This window comes from Sus scrofa, chromosome 13 (genome assembly GCF_000003025.6).
Source record: "Sus scrofa isolate TJ Tabasco breed Duroc chromosome 13, Sscrofa11.1, whole genome shotgun sequence".
NCBI lineage: Eukaryota > Metazoa > Chordata > Mammalia > Artiodactyla > Suidae > Sus > Sus scrofa.
In genome coordinates, this window is record NC_010455.5 from 176,541,330 (window position 1) to 176,561,271 (window position 19,942).

The 19,942-nt window shown below is 35.3% G+C and overlaps 1 long non-coding RNA gene across 1 annotated transcript in view; it reads left to right on the forward strand.

Moving 5' to 3' along the window:
- Positions 1-19,942, forward strand: part of LOC102160577 — a 162,097-nt gene that overhangs the window by 50,561 nt on the left and 91,594 nt on the right. The window contains exon 2 of the long non-coding RNA XR_307223.3: positions 14,441-14,505. This is a non-coding gene — a long non-coding RNA (uncharacterized LOC102160577). The remainder of the gene's footprint in view (positions 1-14,440; positions 14,506-19,942) is intronic.

The following is a 19,942-nucleotide window of genomic DNA, read 5'->3' on the forward strand; positions in this document are numbered from 1 at the left end:
TTAGGGAGGGAGGGGTTGCAAAAAGTGGAGCTTCAAAGACCTTGCACAACTGAAACAATATACCACACTCAGAGCTAACAAAGCAACAGGGAAGATGCTGCAAGCAAGGTCAAAGCTTACAATAAGGTCATTTACTTTTTCAAGGTTGTAGAGACCCATTTGCTGACCTACAACAATGCTTCAACCAGGCATAACTAGGAGGAAAAAAATAATTTGAAATATCATCTGTCCTGAAGATGTCACTTATGGTTCAGTTAAATAAGAAAATGTCTAGGAAAAATGGAGTGGTTTGATTGTCCGATGAATAGTGAGTCTTGCCTGTAATCAACTCCATTCTGAACTTTAAAGTCTTGAATGGGACTGATTGCAGTCCTGGTACAAAATATCTTTTTCATATTACTTAATTAACAACATAAATGTATATTTTCCCAAATAGGCATTTCCTAAGCACAATAAGAAAATTGCTCTACTTGACCAGTGTACATTTTTGAGAGATTTGATAATATGTCTTCTCTAATATCCTATACTTTGGCAAGGGATGAAACAGTGATAATATGCGTAAGCTCTAATATCTGACCATCTGCGTTTCCACACCAAATTTGCCACAAACATTGTAATTCTGGCAAATTAATCTGCGAGTGCTTCCTCTTCTATAAAACAGAGCTAGCATTAACCACTATTTAACTAACCACCCATTAGTTGTTATGAGGATTAACTGAGGTAGTTATTGGAAAAATGCTTGTTAACATAATAGATGCTCAATAAATGTTAGCCATTTGTACTAGTCAGTGTTCTCCACACACACAGAACAATAGGATGTGCATTATATGTTGAGAGATTTATCTTAAAGAATTAACTCACATAATTGGCAAGACTTGATAAATACAGATACGAAGTCTGTAGGGTAGGCCAGCAGGCTGGAGATGAGGGAAGAGTTGCCGTTGAAGTCCAAAAGCAGTCTTCTGGAAGAATTCAATTTCTTGATGGGAAGCTATATTGATGTCAATTTGGGGAGAAGATAAAGTGGTAGTATCTGCCAAAATTTGAAATTCGTATAATTTAGCCTAGAAATGTAACTAATAAGAATGTATCTTATGGACAAAGGAGTATGCAAAGATTTATGTACATGAATGATTATCATAATATTAATATAATAGTGTGAAATGGGAAGAAATTAATTGGGAAAATTATATAATACATACATGTTATGGAATATTATGCATTCATTGTGAACAGTGCGGCAGATTATACATACTGACACAGCAGGCATTTCAATTCACAGTTCTAAATAAATAAGAAAAAACAAGTTGCAAAACCTCTGGAAAGATACTCAGCAAAATGATTAAGAGGATACTTCCATCAAGTGTGATTGGAAGTGGACAGGGATGGGTAATTTTAAAAAGTTTTTATCCTTTCATTATTCTGATAACATCATCAAAAAACTGTAGCATACAAATAGGTTGATCAAGCACATGTTTCTCAATTCTAATTCAGATCTTACTTTCTCAAGTCCGGGGGTGTGAAATTGGATTTAAATCTGGTTTTGTCATTTTCTAGTTGTGTGGCCTTGGACAATTTCTGTTAAATTCTCCTCACCTATAAAATGAGAGCAGCATCACCCAATCATAGAGTTTTTGTGAGCATTGCATAAAATAAAACCAGTACTGTTCTTATTTCAGATGGAACATTCAGGATTTTTAGCTATTACTCTTGGCTTTTTATGCCTTGATAGCCATCTTAATATATATGTCACCTGGGACTTCTGAATCCAGATTGTAGCAGATGTATGTGCTCACTTAACATATCTCATGATGACCTTAGGTAATATGCATTCAAGACAAAATACTATCTTTTCTCTTGAAAAACCTTCCTTCTCAACTTTCCTGCCTGTTAAAGACTATGCCATTCTCCTAATAATTCAGATTTTAAATTATGGATTATTTTTGAATCAAACTTTTTCTTCAAATTATAGAAGTCATAGATAATATTGATTGAATTAGAAAGTCTTTTCATTCAAATTTAATTATCATTTATCAAATGTTTGCTGTCTTTTCATGTACAATAGTAAAATCTTAGGATGTGAAAATGATGGAAACACAGGCATTCAAAATAGGCAGGTCAGTGTTAAGGAGTAGAGAGAGTTAAACAAATTATAGTACAGTGCAGTGAATGCCTTAGTAAAAAATAAAAGAATATATGGTTACATAGGTGGAAAGTCAATAATTGTCCTGTCAAGGGATTGGAATGTTTATGAAGTCAAAGAAAAATTCAGGGATGTGGGCAATTCTGGCAAATGTGTAACATCTTAAGTGATATGAGAACTAAAAATTTATGTCATTAAAATAATGAGTATGGAAGGCAAAATTTTTACTTAGAATATTGAATAAATGGCAAAAAGTTAAGATAGCAGATATAGAATTTCTTCCCAAAAAGTAGCATCATGAATCTGGAAGGTTTAGGATGGGTTTCAAATATGTCTTCAGAAATTTTGCAAACATTGCTTCATAAGTATCTATTTTTTGTGAGACCCTATTTAAAATCGTTAATTTCTCAAATACTCAGTTTCTTCATATGTAAATTGGAATGATGAACAGAATTTATCTGGTTGTTGTAAGTATTAGATATGACAAAGTTCTAGCCTTGATCTTGGAACATAGGAACCTCTCAATAAAAAAAAACCATTTTCGGGAGTTCCCATTGTGGCTCAGTGGTAATGAACCCAACTAGTATCCATGAGGATGTGGGTTCTATCCCTGGCCTTGCTCAGTGGGTTAAGGATCCAGTGTTGCCAAGAAATGTGGTGTAGGTCACAGACATGGCTTGGATCTGGCGTTGCAGTGGCTATGGTGTAGGCCAGCAGCTGTAGCTCTAATCCTACAACTAGTCTGGGAACCTCCATATGTCACATGTGTGACCCTAAAAAGCAAAAAAACAAACAAAACAAAACAAAACTCTGCTCTTCCTCATTCAACAATTGGAATTGAGCAATAAATAGAAACAAATGGGGCAACTTAATGAAAGAGGAAAGATTGAGGACATGTTTTTAAATTTTGTTTCTCCAAAGATGGAAAAATATTCCTTGTAGTTAAGGGGAATAAACCAAAGGAAAAATAGACTATAGGAGAAGGAAGGGATCATATACTTTAGGTCAATCCTATTCAATGGAAATATAGTGAAAACCGCAAATGTCAGCCACATAGGCTAATGGCCACATTAAAAATAATAAAGAGTGAAATTAATTTTGATAGTCTAGTTTACTTAATATATCCAAACTATTATATTTTCAATGTATAAGCAATATGAAAACTACTAATGAGATATTTTAAATTATTTCATGTAAAGCACTTTGCAGAGAACCTGGCATGTAAAAAGAGCTCAATAAATCTAGCTATTCTTATTGTAATCTTAAACTCTTAAATCATAAACTTATTCTTATCTTAAACTCTTAAATCATAAACTCTTGTGAAACTCAGTATCATGCCCCTTCAACAGCTCTCTTAGGCACACTTTATTTTCACTCCTCACTAACAGTATATGAGCTACTTGTGTCCTGGGTTATTACAACTTCCTCACTGGTGGTCTGCCTGGTTCTAGGTTGATCTTTTCCATATATGCTTAGGTTTATCTCCCTAAACCCAAGTGCAATCGTATTAGTCATCTGCTTGAAACTTTTCAATAACTCCCCAATGCTGTAAGAAAAACTGTAAACTCCCTGTGGCTTTGATTTATGTTGTTTTCCTTTTATTTCCTCAGAACGGCTCTGTATAACACTGCTTCGGGGAAGGCACTTGGCCAGGGAGAAAACAGAGGTAGTCGGCAAATCTTTCTAGATTCACTTTTAAAATGCTGAGTCTTCAGGAGATTTCATATCATTTTCATGGAGAGGTAGAAACTGATTTGAAGGTATAACGAGAGTGTCTTTGAAAAGCAGGAGGGAGGAGGGAGATGTTCTCCCTGACTAGAAGGACTCTATAAAATTCAAGAGAAGGGAGAGAATCTCTGAGTCTGCAGATGATAGGGATCTTGTGAACCATCCTAGCAGTGACTAGTGGAAGTGCCAAGACCCAGGAGAAGAGTGACTATAATAGGATGGGGATATTTGGCTATAGGTTTTGAAGTATTTTCTGAAGGTATGGCTTTCGGATGAAGAATCATATTTATCCATTTCAAGAAAGCAGACTAGATCCTCCATGACCTGCACACTGCCTCTCTGTTAAAACTCCTCAATGCCTCATCTGTGCCATAGTTATGTAAACTTTGTTCTACACAGAGAGGCATTACAATGTAGTGGTTGATAATGTAAAATTTGGAGTCAAACTACAGGGGTTCAGATTCTGGCTCTGTCACAAATGATATGTCTTGGGCAAGTTAATATGCCTTTTGGATCAAACAATTTTAGCTCTCTAAGCCTCATTTTTTTCTTTATAAAATGGAGATAACAGTAATATCTAACTCATAGATTTGTTGTAAGGATCAAATGTATTATTTGTAAAATGCTTAGAATAGTTTCTAGCATATTGAAAACTCTATATAAGTGTTTTATTAGTTTTATATAAGTAATTTATTATGATTATTATGATTATTATTTTATCATTATTAATAGTTGATAAAACAAGCAAACATTATTTGTTTCCACCTACCCTCTTCATTAGCCCATAAACTACCTGGAGAACCTAGCATTATTATAGAAACTGCCACAATTATTCAATTATTGTGAACCCTTAAATATTGAAGGTTAAATGAATACACAAATGTTGTGTCATTCCTTGGAATCCCCAGCACAGTCCCTCCAAAAGCTTGGCTCAGATATCATACCTTCAGTAATGAGAACTTTCATAGTCTAGAAGACAAACTTCTGGGGGCAACATTTGCTGTCTTCCCCCATGGGGTGCTGAGCATCTGAGGAGCAACATAAAGTTGTTAGATGTAGCAGACACACTGCTTGTCTTCTCATCAACTACTCAAAACCCTTTCTCCTTTTCAGCAGACAACTTATCTTGTTTAATTGTCAACCCTTCTCAGCTGAGGATATGTGCTGTGATGGGTGGGAAGTGTGGCAGCAGCCCCAGGCAGGGAAACATTATAGAATAAACCAATCATGATAATCTAATTCCCTTCACCAAGGATTGGTTTATTCGTGGGCCTATAACACTTTCCTTCTTCTCTTTCACTGGCCATTGTTGTGTAGTGGTTGTCTTGCGTATAGCCAACATATTTAATTAAGCAGAACTAATAACAGAGAAGGTAAGTACCTAATGAAATTTTGTTGATTTTCTGCATTACATAACCTAGAGATGATTTTTTTTTTTAGACTTCTACTTATAGGAAACTATAAATATTCTTTGTTCACGTTGGCATTGGAGGGGTTTTGTTGTAGTTATTTTTCACTATGCAAGAGAAATTCCTATTAACAACACAATGGACCAAAGAGGAAAAACATGTAAATGAACATGTAAACCATGTGTAATTTCCTTTGGAAAAGAGGTATGGGGGAAACTATTGTTGGGGTAAAAAATGTCATTTGGAAATGAACAGTGTGCTACTGCTTATGCCTAGGGGTTTGTATAATACTCTTTGTAATGTCTGAAGATTGAAGTAAGAGGCACAGTAATTTATTTATGAAAGAGTTTGGAAGCACTTCTGATATGCATACTTACGGACAGTGCCTCTCAATCCTTCTATTGGTCTACAGAGAAAATGGGCAGGATTTACTTCTGACAAACCATCCTGTACATCCTAGTGCTTAACTTCACTTCCTAGAATGCAAGCTATTATTCTACTTCTTTCTCTTCTGTCTGCTCAATAAAATTTTTGTTGGAGTGCAAGAAAGGGAGAATGACTGACCATATTGTAAAAATAACTTTATTTTTGCTTTAGTTATTTTCTCCTAATTATTTGCCATTCTTGGTATTGTACTATTAGTACCAAGTTACGTTACTAATAACCATTGTTACAACATAACAATCTTTAGCATTAGGAAATAAGTTCTCAGGAATGTGTCTAAACTCAGTATATACTAAATCACCTGGGTGAACATCTAAACTCCAGATTCTGATTCAGTGGGTCTGAAATTCTACATTTTTAATAAGCTTCCAGGTGGTGTTAATGCTGGTGATTTGGCAGCAAGAGATTGAGGTGAGCACTCAGGTAAGAAGAAGGGCAAGCAAGGCACAGTGCCTCATGTTTTAGCATCCTCTAGAAGGCATTGTTAACTTTGTTTCCCTTTAAAGCCTGGTGGAAAGTCTAGGAGTAAAGAATAAAGGAGGCTCTCAGTATCCAAGTGGACAGTTGGAATTCAAAGCTAACAAGCCATTGCATTTCTTTAGCAATTGTAGAGTGCTTGGCATATGCCTGAAATTGTTCTATATGCTTTCAGAAAGTAGCTTGTTTCAGCCTCTGAACTGCCCTGGGAGGTAGATTCCATTATTTTTATTCTTCCCATTTTACTGGCTGAGGAATTGAAATACATTCCTTGAAAGAGCAGGCTGGGATTGCATCCAGGCAGAAGGCTCTAAGAACCTACCCTTAGCCACAATGCCAGGTTACTTTTCTGATCCAAAAGATGAAGCTGATCAGAAGCATGGACCTAATGAATTAACTAGAAAGCAGGGGATAGGATCCTTGTGTTCATAGCATCATCCAACTTGCTTGTCAAGGCAAAGGCTAAGGGAGCTGCATGAAAGAATAATCTAAATGAGCCTACTGAGTCTGTGTGAGTGACTGAGGTTCCTTCCTTCTGGACTGTGGGAGATACTTGATGCCTGTCTATTGTGTTTTACAACCAAGGGGATTGTGTGTGTGTGTGTGTGTGTGTGTGTGTGTGTGTGTGTGTGTAAAATCTGAGAGTAAGAACGGGGGCTAGACGTTAGTGGTATTACATTCAGAATACCTGGGAAAGACAAAGACAAAAATTGGGCAAGGGTTAATTTTTCAGAATTTCTATAAAACAGTATCTTATCAAAATTTTATAGCTCCGTTACAGCAATTGAAAGGTTTTGTCACTAGACTTGGGTTGTGAAATGTCAAGGTCAAAATTAGGTACACTCTCAGGAGTGTCAGTTTTAAATCTGCCTTCTTTGAAAAGAATCATTAGAATGTTCAGCCCTGAAGATCCCTGCTGTTAATATCTTTATTTAAAGTTACCATAATAACCATGACAAAGGAGTATGTATTTAATAATGTTCATATATACTTCATATTGTTCCAGCCAAATTAATGACTAATTCTGAGACTAAGTAGTGAGCCCTGGAAGATTTTTGAGACAGTGTGACAGACTTCAAAGTGAACTTCAACTTGGACACAGTGGGCTTCAGTGCAGCATGATGGTACTGCCTGGGGGTGATGCCCCCCCCAAGTCCTAGTAGAAGAGAGGAAATTTGCATTCACATCCTGTGTATTTGTTTAGGGCTAGAGAATTTAGGTTCTTGAGTCATTCATCAGCTTCCCCATGAAAGTGATATAATGGGAGATGAAAATGAATTTGAGCAAACCAAGGGGAAGATAAACAATGCCCAGGTTCCTACGAATAGTTACTTTGACCAGTTTTCCAATCTCTTAGAACAGAACTTTCTCACCAGTGTGTGTTCAGAAGTTTCCATTTCTATTGGTTTGAGGCTCACTTGCTACATTTTGATCTCTTTTCTGAAGCATTTTTTTTGTGACTAAATGTTAAATAGCTGCAGGTCCTGTTTCCACATTTGCTGAATCCGTTCAGCACTCCAACAGAGCTATCTGGCTTTGATTGGCAGTCACAAGGGACAGGCGATGTTTCAGGTCAGTGCTGCTGGAGACTGTAAAGGCTGGCATGGTGCTGATTTATTATTTCTGATGACTAATTATAGGGAGGTTTGTGTTTCATGGCTGTTTTGATGGGTGGCTTTTGCAGAGCTATCACCTTACTGAAATACTTCAATACTTCAACCTTTGTCAGCATGTAAAGATATTACCTTTCTTTGTGAGTTAAGGAAGACAAGGAAGCAGAAATGTTTATATGGTCAATTTCATGATTTCCTAGAGAGAAATTAAGAAGGTTTAGGAGGGAGATGACTGATCTCAAGATTTCAAGAATTAAGACCAGGCCCAGGGAAAGGTTTATTCGGCATTAGAATGTGCTTATTTGGAGGAAGTTGGTAGGAAGCATGTATCCTAAGAATGTAATGTAATTATGTTAGCTTGATTGTATTAAATACCTTAAAATACTGTATGCCTGGAATTCAATGTTGTTTCGAAGGCTAATAAAACAAATTTATTTCCTTAAACATGGGATTGTTTGAAGAAGAAGACTTCTATTAGGACTATATTAAAGAATGGGTTTGGTGCAAATTATGTATTACATTTATATGAATAAATGGCTTCAGTGAAACATAACATTCAACTAATCTGATTAGTAGATTTTTTGAATGGAAAATTATAATAGTTTTTGCTGCAGCAACAAGCAACTCCAAAATCGTAGTGGCTTAGAGCAACAAATATTTGTCACTCAAGCTTCATGAAAACCATGGATCAGCCACAACACTGCTGTGCTCAGCTGGCTTCCACTAGCCTAGGCAGGTCTTGGCTGGGCTTAGATCCATGTGGCTTTTATTCCAGAACTCAGGATAAAAGAATATCCATTATCTGAGTCATGCTCTTTCTTACAGCAGAGGGCAGAAGTTCAAGGGTACAAAGCTAAATCACAAAAGTACACTTAAAGTTTTTGCCTGAAAATGGTGTAAGTCCCATCCATCCACTCCTGTTCCATTGGCTAAAGTCACAAGACCAGGCCCATAGCCAGTAAGGTGGCCAAGCATAGTCCAACCATATAAAAATACGGTATAATCAGGGATAAAACAAATGATTGTGAACAAATAACACCATTTACCACAATGAACCAAAACTTTGAAGTGGTGAAAATTCAGCTTGAGAAATAAAACAACAGAAGGAGAATTTGAGGGCAATAACAAAAGTGGGACAGCTATTTGAGAAGTATTTTGTAAATTCTGAGAAATACTTTTTCTCTCTAGACTGTGCTGGATTGATTGAGAAACTCTCAATTTAGGGCTTACCTTACTTGATACCTTTTGCCCTGCAACTACTGGAACTTGTGGTACAGAATAACTTGGGGGATAACAATTATCATCTGCTCATCACTTATTAAGAGACAGGCTTTGAGCTAAAATTCATGAACCTCATGAATCCATCCATGTATTCTCTTTCTATGTGGACCTCAGGTTGAAAAAATCATATTTGATAGAGCTCACCTAATTCCTAAGCCCTGGAATTAACTTTCACTGGATAGCATATCAGTCTTTTCTTTTGACTAGATCGAATATCTCTTGCTAGTTGATATTTCTCAGTACTTAACTATACTAACTCTGCTATTACCAGTAGATTGTACCAGTGCCAGATGGTGGCTTATTTTCATTCTTAATTATCTTTTTTTTTTTTAATATTTTTTTAGTAGTTGCTACCCAACAGATATTTGTTGTTTTGGTTGTTAAATTGTTTCTTATCAGTTCAAGTGCTACCTTAGAGGGATCACTTTCCTCCCCTAGGTTTCAGTTTCTTCAACTGTGAAATGGAGGTGATCTGTTTTGTTTGTCCATTCATTCATTTATTCATTAATTTCAATCTTTGCTCCTTCTCTTTCTCTCAGTGGTCAGATAAACTGGGGTCTTCTCCAGCATTAGAGCTTTAATATCTTCTACCTGATATAATTTTCATTTGATTTGGGATCTTAAATAAAAATTTAAAATCCATGGTGGTATTCTCTGAAAAGAATTAGTGATAATGGGGCCCTCCAGGGAGAATGCTATTTTGAATTATTCAGTGGCTTTCTAATTCCTGAAGAGTAAAGTTAGACTCTTGAATGTGCTATGTAAGTGTCCTCATGATCTGGTCCCTGCCTCTTAATTACCTTTTAAATTTGGTGTATCCACTTCTGGGTTATAAGTGACTAAATTTACCTAGTTTACTGCTGCCTCCAGTACCAAGCAGAATTCTCAAAGTGTTGCCTAATAAGTGCTGGCTGGCTGGGCCTTGTTGTGTATCCTAAACACATATATATGTGGGATGATAAAGAGTTTTTAGAGGCTGGGTATCAAATATCCAAAATCAATAGATGAAAAGCACTAGATTTAGAACAATGGATGTATCTTCTCCATAGAAAGTGAGATTAAGGATGAATCTTGAGAAATTCTGATTAGAGAATTGATAGAAACTTGGGTTTACTAAAATTGAGGTGTCCATGGAAGGACCCTGGCTAATATTGAATTTTTCATTTCCCTCACTGAAGGCAGAATGAAAAGAAAAAGGTAGGCAGAGCATAGCTTTGCAGTGATCTCCAGTATACATCCTGCCACACAGATGAACAGAAGAGGCCAAGTGGGATCAGAGGACTGTCTCTTCCTTTCCACAGTTCCTCATTTCCCCTCAACACAGTGCATGACATGCTTTCTGAGAAAACCAGGCACACACATTCTGTCTCCTGCTGTTCACTTGAATTTCTTTGTAAATCATTTACTACTTCCTGATATATATATATACACATATATGCACACACATGTGGTATGAATTCATATATATGTATATATGATGTGTATACACGTGTTATATAATATGTATTTATGCGCATGCATATTTATATATGCAGATGTATTCATGCAAATTAATGATTAACTTATTATCTTTCTTATGAGTATACAAACTCCATGATAGTAAGACTCTTGTTTATATTTACATTGCAAAGTAAAAGAATATTAGCAGTTATTGGCTAAATAGGTGGAGAAAATCTTTAAAATTTATCTTTAACTTGGTTTTTCCTTCTTAGTTTGTCTTGTAATGTGTATAAGAAAAAAATGTATTATTTCCTGATTACTTCAACAAATGTGTAACATGACCTTCATGTATCACTCACAGTGGAGAGACCTATGATTCTAGCAGGATGGTCCAATTGCAGTTTATGCAAAAGTTGACAACTAATGCTACCTCTGAGAAAATCTATTGGTAGACGAAGTGCTATTTGAAAGCTCAGGACTTTATACTGTAAAGTGGAGTTCCCATTGCTGCTCGGTGGTAATGAACCTGACTGGTATCCGTGAGGATGCAGGTTCCATCCCTGGCATTGCTCAGCAGCTTAAGGATCTGGCATTGCCATGAGTTGTGGTGTAGGTTATAGATGTGGCTCAGGTCCCATGTTGCTGTGGCTGTTGCGTAGGCCGGCAGATGCCATTCTGATTCAACCCCTAGCCTGGGAATTTCCACATGCTGCACCTGCAGCTCTAAAAAGCAAAAATAAATAAATAAAAATGCACTGTAAAGGCACTTGAGCTAGAGACAAAAGGGCTTTTATGGTTATTCCTGGGTTTTTTGAAATGATAGACTGTCCTCTGTTTCTTATAATAAGGCACATATTTGATGATCTTTCTAGAAGCAAATTTATTTTATTTCTCTAGTCATGGAATATAGTATGCCTCTAACAGAAATGCCTTTATATAGCTCTTTTATCCAGGGAATGAGTAGTAGTTACAAAAATAATTAAACAGAAGTTTAGACCTCTAAAGCTAATGCAAGAGATGAGCTAGTACAATTTTGGTTAAGGAAATACCACCAAGTAAATGAGATATACTCATTATCAAGTCCTTTAATACAAGTGGGAAATCACAGGAAAATAGGGCAAGAGGACAATTGTGCATTTACCTGTGAACACTAAGTATTTATAGAAAAGTAAATAAACAATTGTGAATGGAATGAGGACAACTAAGGTGTAAAATAGGCTAATGCAGATTTTGTTGAGTTAAAAAAAAAGCAAGACTCCAAAGTTTTCAAATTGTTAGTGCTGTACACACATTCTTTTGAGAATTAGATTGACAACTTAAAATATGAAATATTTTGCTTTCTATCTCTTCATCATCTAGGCATCATGGAGAGTGGAAATGATAAAAATTTGAAAGCAAACATTATTTCAAATCAAGCATATACTTCAATTAATTAATTTACTGACCAAACATTTTTAGACAGACATGTTTGTGTATGTGTGTAGTTAAGGTATAACTGAAGGTGAATGTCTTTCATAAGTTCATAGGAAAAGTTTGTATAGATTTGAGGGCTTTCTATGGCTGATTGTGCAGGAGCTACAGATCATTACAGGGATTCATAAACATTTTCTGAGAATCACACATCAGAGAAGAAATTAGGTTAGATATTTCTTGTGTAAAGAGTATCAAACCTATTTTTCATAATATATTCAGTTCAGTACTATTTTGGAGTAGTTAATTTTCTGCATGTGAAGAGTGTCTGTATCTCTATAAAAGTTGTCTAGTCTTCTACTCAGGATATAATTTTAAAAGGATATTTGGAAAACAGAATGGTGGTATATTCTAAAATAATAAAATGGAAACTTTAAGGATCAGAGCAAATCAGTTTCAAAAGTTAACTAATAAAAGGTACAAGAACAGCTTTATGAATTTAGGTAATAGAATTTGTAAAGTAAGATACCGAATTTTCATCAGATGGTAGGGGGAAAAATAGGACCTAAATGAGTCATCACTTGATCATGTGTACATGTGGCAAGATCTGAGTATGACAGTTCAAGACCACCTGCTTTGTAGCAGAGAGTTGGCAGTGTGTGTGAATAGTAGAAAATTATCCATATAAAAGTTAGTTAAAGAACAAAAACAAAATAAAACAAAACACTTTTTCCTAGAAATGAAGAAAGAGTGGTTGATGGTTCTGCTTATCTCAATCTGGTTGATCACGGAAAATTAGAATGAACGATATTTTCAACAAGGTTAAAATCCTGGCAGCCTTTTTGGAGGAGAGAATATTTCATTTTTTGAAAAGCTAAAAATCTTAAACAAATGATTCTAGTCTCTGAATTTTTTAAAAGTAAAAATTCTGTATGTTTCACATGGCTTTATATATGACTACTTTGGCCAATAGGTGTATGTGAGTAATGTGTGCTTTTTATGACTTTTTTTTTGGTGTGTGCATAGTATAAAGGTGTGAAATTTTCAAAATTTCAAAATCTCCCAGCAAAAGCCTCAGCTTCTTTCCCTGCCCAAACAGCCTTTGTTAGCCTCCACTCACTCCTCTACTTTCACTGATCCGTGAGCCAATACAGAGTCACAGCTATTGCTTTTTACAACATATGTCTGTGAAGGTCTCTCACTGCACATGTCAAGACAGCGCTCTTGAGCATATGTGAGTTATTTATCATCAAACAGATTTCATAGTAACAGGTGCATCCACGGGACCCAAATGTATAAAAAAGACTAATTTCCTTTCTCCTCCTAAAAGACAGTGACTAAAAGTGATAAGATAATGGCTGGAATCCTAGGCAACTGAAAGCTTCCAGCAGATGTAGCTCTTGAAGCTTTTACTAAACATTGGAAGAGCATTATGCAATCATCGCAGGCAAACAGAGAAGATGACTGAAATATATTAATAAACTCATGCTCCTCTCTTAGAACAATGGAATGTTTAGACATGAAAGCCCCCTTAGAGGTCCTCTCATCCAACCCCCTCATATACTGCTGCCAAAAATAGGATGGATGGTTTGCCTAAACTCAGGAGTTGTTCCTGCAGAAACCAGGTGTTATGACAACTAGCCCAGGGTTCTCTGATCCCAATACCATTCCACCTTTCTGATAAAAACAGCAGACATCTCTCTTAAAAAAAAAAAAATCTCTTTACTGGGTAATTCCTCGAATATCGCTTCCTCCAACCTCTATTCATATTTATTACTCTCCTTTTACTTACTCTGAATTTGTGAAATGTTCTTTGTGCTTGTATGAAAAAAATGTTAAGCACACTACAAGAAATGATTTGAAAAGAACATTATCAGGCAGAAATTCTATGCTGTGCATGTCACACCTGCAGTGTAATAGTATTTCCTCCTGGCAGCATCCATATGATCACTTGACACAGAATTAAAAATCAGCAGCTCCAAAAGAAGGGCTGTGCAGCTCCCACCAGGTCTTCGTCACTGGTGGCTGAGCTCAAGAACACTTACAGTGAGTGCAAAAATCAGCCCTGAACCTGGCCACTCTGCTGTGTTGTGTCACTTGCTCAGACCGTGCATGACAAATCCTCAAATGCGTTTGGTGACATTTAGAGAGCACCGTGGACTCTGCCAATATGCCAAGCAATCAGAGTGTGCATGACAAATTATGAAACACATACTGTGAAAATTATGGACCCTGTCACAGTGCCAATCTGCTGCTGAAAACCTACTGCTGCTAGAAGTAATGTTGGCACAAATTTGTTGCTAAATTCAGTCGTATTTCTAATTCAGTAATGGATTGATCTTAATAGTGAGTTGCTGTACCTGTTTAGGTTTCAAACAAGTGCTGTGGGGGCTAATGACCTCACCTGCTATTATAGGTAATGGAAGGAGTTGAGTAGTAGTTTTCCACCACTCATCTCTGTTGATGGCTCTCGTATACCTTTCTGTATCACACAGGGTTTATCGACGGGCCCCTAAAACTTGGTCTCCTCAAAGATTTTTTGGTTGTGGATGAATGTAAGGTAAGAGTTATTTCCACTTGAACTGAAAACGTGGTAGGTATTTACATCTCAATTGCATCTTAACACAAATAAAATCCTCACCCCTAAGATAGGAAGAGCTAATAGCAGCAGGCGATGGGGAATAGAAGTAGCGGCAGTTCTAAGGAGTTGTTAGAGAAGTGAACAGTAGAACCCGGACCAAGTTAATGTTAATACTCAGCAAACCATTGCATGAGATCATTAAATAAAAGGCACTGAAAGAACTACTTCACAAACTCACAAATATAAAATATCAGGAAAAACAAAATTCTAGCAATCCAATGAGAGAACAAGAATATAGGAGCTAGATATTCATAGAAATACATTCAAGGATACAGTTGCACAGCCTGATAGAAATCACAGTCAAATAATTTTGTCTCCAGGGTGTGCACCTTCTAGAGATCATCTTAGCTGATTTATATGGAAACAATGTGTGCTAATGTGAATTATAACTAGTTTGATACTGGGTTTATGTTTACAAAGCTGAGAGCTGTACATTTTCCTCTATACATTTAGTTTCAACTTTATAATTGCAGCTTTAATTTTATTGCCTTTTGATTGGATTAGTCACTTTTTATTTATAGGAACATGGAATTTTGGACACTGAAATCATGATGGCTTCTTTTCTAGATGTCATATTTTTGCAGAGTTATCTTTAGTAAAACAGGCCCCAAACCATATTGAGCATTAGATAACATGTATTCTTATCACATTAAAATAATAATCATGATATGTATGCTTATCACACTAAAAAAAAAAGTGAATAATGATTTCCAAAGCAAGCCTGTTTATATCAGATTTGTTACAGTATATATGTGCCACTTGTCTGGTTTTTAATTTTCATGGATCTAGATCATCAGCTGTTTGAGCTGTTGTGTTGGCCTATGGGACCTATAATTTAGAATTATATTAATTCTGTGTGGATTATTTAAAAATAATTATAGTCAAAACTTTGCATTTTTCTCCATTGAATTAAGTTTTATGTGGGGCTTTTTACATAGAAATCATCAGCCCCTCAAAAACATATTAACATTTTTAGCTGATTTTAGTACAAAAAAAAAGTGGAAGTCCTGATATAAAAGAGATTTGGCAAAATTAATTTCTCCTGGATCTGGGGCTACCACCATATGGATATGGCTCTTGTGAAGAATAGGAAAGAAAACAACAAAAAAAGAGAGATGGAAGGAGAAGTCTTTCCAGGACTGTCTCTGCATGGTGCATGCTGAGGCTCTGATTTTTAGCTTCTGTCAATACCAGACATTTTAAAAAGGAAGCCAAGATAATGCCCTCTGACTCAGTGTTACTTTCTTTCGATGAAAAGAGGAGTTGACAAGGCAACTAACAGCTAGGCTCTTTTAGACTTCAAGAAGTCTGTCTGAACTGTCAGTTAGCAATTCTTCTTTCAAATGGTATAGATGATGTTTCCCCAAAATTGAAGAAAGCTGAAGCAAGGATCTAGAAATAAGCATAAATCTTACACCTAGGAAATAGTGGTGGAAATAATGAAATGATTGTGTTTTATGATCTGAACACAAATTTTCCCAAATATGAGAGGTTTTTTTTTTTTTTTTTTTTTTTTTTGGAGAGGGTTGCCAAAACAGAGTGCAGTGGGCTGACTGGTGCCAAATAAAAAAATGGCAGACCTCCTTCCATCTATGTCTCTGATTATAAAACAGCAGGAGAGATCATTAGAGTAGCATACATGTTCTGCTTTGGGGCATATGTCAGGTTCAATACTGAGAGCAGATTTAAGCTTTGCCAAAGATGCCAAGTATTTCTTCCTGTGACTTCTCCAACAGTGAGGTGCTGGGCTTGTGCTGCTGGCAGTTTTGCAGAAAACTGTGGTGGTGAGTGACACAGATGGTGTGGAGAGTCTGACATTGCATATTGTTTACCAATCAGAAAATGACTCAGTTATTTTATGCACACGATTATAAAGGACCACCTGTACTAGTGTGTGCCGCCTGCTTGTGGGCAACAGCAGGAAAAGAGCAAGTGTCCATGTAAAAGATAAACTCTTATACTCTTTTATATTTCTGTAGTTTTGATACCACCTTTATTCATGTGCAATTTGTGAGAATTCAGTAACATTTCTCCTTTCATTGGGACTATGTCTAATGCCAATTATAGAGATGGAATTCAGTGTCAGGCTACACTTCCTAAATCACATTTTCTAGATACAACTCCTGAAATATCAAAATGTTACATTGTAAAGTGATTTTCTCGTCAAACTTCTAAAGCCTGGCATTCTAAGGAAGTTCAAGTGTATTATTCAGACATTTCTTGGGTATATTTCTTGTATTTGAGAAACACCTTGATTATTTAGAGACTTGATGATGTTAAATGTTATCCTCTTGTTATTAAAAGTAAAGAAACTAACATATCTTCAGCACTTGTGGTACTTTGTAGATACTGACTTATGTAGTCATCTCAGTGACTGTCTAAAGTAGATAGCAGTATTCCTCTGTACAGATCAAGAATTTGAGACTCAAAATTTAAATAAATTTCCAGTTTTACACAGCTAGTGTATAGTAGAGGATGGTTGCAATCCATTGTGATTTTAAATTTTGCTTTATTTTCACAAAGGTAGGTTACTTGCATTCTCACAGGAGGACTATCATATTCTGCCTTCATTAGGCTGCTGGATTTTTTTTTTTCTAAAATGAAAATATATTTATGTGTTTGCTGTTTTTGTCCACTGTAAATAGTAAATTATAGAGAAATATATATAAGTGGAAATTCTGTTGTTATGCTACTCACTCTTCCTGTCCCAGCCCTCTCCCTGCTGCCAGGAAAAAGCTACAGTTAGATCAGAAAAAATATATATATTATACATATATGTAATATATATTCCAGCTTTATCTACAAATGTATATACATACATAGTCATAAATGAGATTGTGAAATGCATGGTGTTTCATAAGATATTCACTAAATTGTATATTGTGGGTTTATAGCTCTAGATCTAACTCATCCTTTTTTGTAGCAATCTGTAGTTTTCCGTATTATGGATAGAAGGCTATAGAATTTTATGTAACCAAATATGTATGTTTTATTGATGAACATTTGGATTGTTTTATGTATGTTTTATTGATGAACATTTGGATTGTTTATATTTTATTACTATTTTATTCAAAGTTCAGTGAGCATCCCCTATTTTTCCATTAGTTTCTAAAAATTCCTAAAGTGAAAATAATTTGTCAATGGGGATAATTAAAATTTTTGATGTAAAAGTTAAGATTGTCTTTATAAATATATCTTTTACAATTTCACTAATATCTGGGCATGATTAGCTTTTAAATCTTTGACAATTAGATAGGTAAAAGAGGTTCTTTCACTGTTTTCTTTTTCTTTTTCTTTTTTGGCCACATGCATAGCACATGGAAGCTCCTGGGCCAGGAATTGAATCAAGCCACAGCTGCAACCTATGCCACAGCTGCGGCAATACCAGATTCTTAACCCACAGTACCACATTGAGAATGCCTCACTGTTTTCTAAATATACATTCTTAGTAATAAAAAAGTAGAGCAGCTTTTTCATATTTTTATGGGCCATTTCTGTCCATTTTGTTGGGTTGTCTTTTTTATGTTCTTTGGCCATTTGAAATTTAGCTACTTTTTTTATTTTTAAGAACATTTTTATAATAATACTTTTACTACCTTGTATATTATTTTATATGTAATATATAACCACAATATTATGAATATATTCCTAATGTGTCATGCATTTTCTCTACTAGTTTAGAAATTTTTTTGAATAAAAAATCATATTTTACAATTTTGAAATGTATAAAGTAGAAGACAAACTCCAAAAATATCAGCAGAAATCTTTTTAGCTGTATGTACTCCCATTCACATTTCCTACTTATAGCTGTTATTAATGAGTTCTTTTTTTTTTAAGTTTTATTGTAGTATAGTTGATTTACAATGGTATGATAATTTCTGCTGTACAACAAAGTGATTCCATTATTTATGTACACATATTCATTCTCTTTCAGATTCTTTTCCCTCACAGGTTATCACAGAATTTTGGGTAGAGTTCTTCCTGCAATAGTAGGTCCCCTTTGGCCAGTCATTCCATATACCAGAGTGTGCATATGCCAATCTGAGGCCCCCAGTACCCCTCACCAACAGCCTGTCCCCTTTGGTAACCATTAGTTTTTTTCCAAAGTCTATGACTCTGTTTCTGTTCTGCAAATAAATTAATTTGTATCCTTTTTTTAAGATTCCAGTTATGTGATATCACATGATGTTTGTCTTTCACTGTCTGAATAACTTCACTTAGTGTGATAATTTCTAGGTCCATCCATGTTGCTGCAAATGGCATTATTTCATTCTTTCTATGGCTGAGTAATATTCCATTAAAGATTTCTTATGTATTTTTTTGTGGATGAAAGAGGAGTATTTTTTATTTAAAAATTATTTGTCAATATTTTATATATATCAAGATATAAATAATAATAAATGCATAAACCCAGACCACCATTAGCTTGGCAAATAAAACACAGCTATTATATACTCTGCTCTAACCTCCCCAGAGCTAACCATTAACATGAATGTTTCTATACATGCTACATGTATATGTGTCCTTAAGGAATGAATCCTTTCCTTTCACATATTTTTAAACTTGATATGCATTTATTGCAAAACATTTTTTAAATTGTATTTAAAAAATTTGAAACAATTTAAAAATGTTGGGAAGTTGCAAAAAATAGTGCAGATACCACTTGCAGTGCAAATATTCACCAGATTTCACAGTTACCATTTTACTATAAATGCTGAATCATTCTCTCTGTATACACACATGCACATCGTATGTTATGTATGTGTGTGTGTATATGTACACATTATATATGTATATACACACACACATATGTGAAATAGTGTACATATGTACCATTTTAATTTTCTCCTGAAATATTTCAGATAAGTTGTAGACAGGATACCGTGTTACCTTACTGCATTGAATGCTTCCAAAGACCAAGGCTATTTATTCTTTTATGTAAACACAGGACAAGTACCAAAATTGGCATGGGTATAATATGATTATCTGACCTCAGACCTTATAGAAATTCAGCAATTATTCCACAAATTTGTAGCAAAAGCAAAGCAGTTTTTTTTTTCTTTCGGTTTGGTCCAGAATCCAATCCAGGACATGTGTTGCATTTAATTGTCACGAGTGGCATTTAGTGTCTTCATCTGGAACCATTCCTGTCTTTTCTCTTTTGTTCTTAAGTTTGACATGATAATTTGTAGGTGCTCTCTTTGTTCTGGTTTGTTTGTTATATTTTATGTATTATTTTAAACACTTATTGTGGTGTATTTATATACAGTAAACTGCATTTTAAGGTTTTAAAATATGATAAGGCATAACCATAATGGAGGCGGTCAACCTGTCAGTCATTCCCCAAAGTATACTA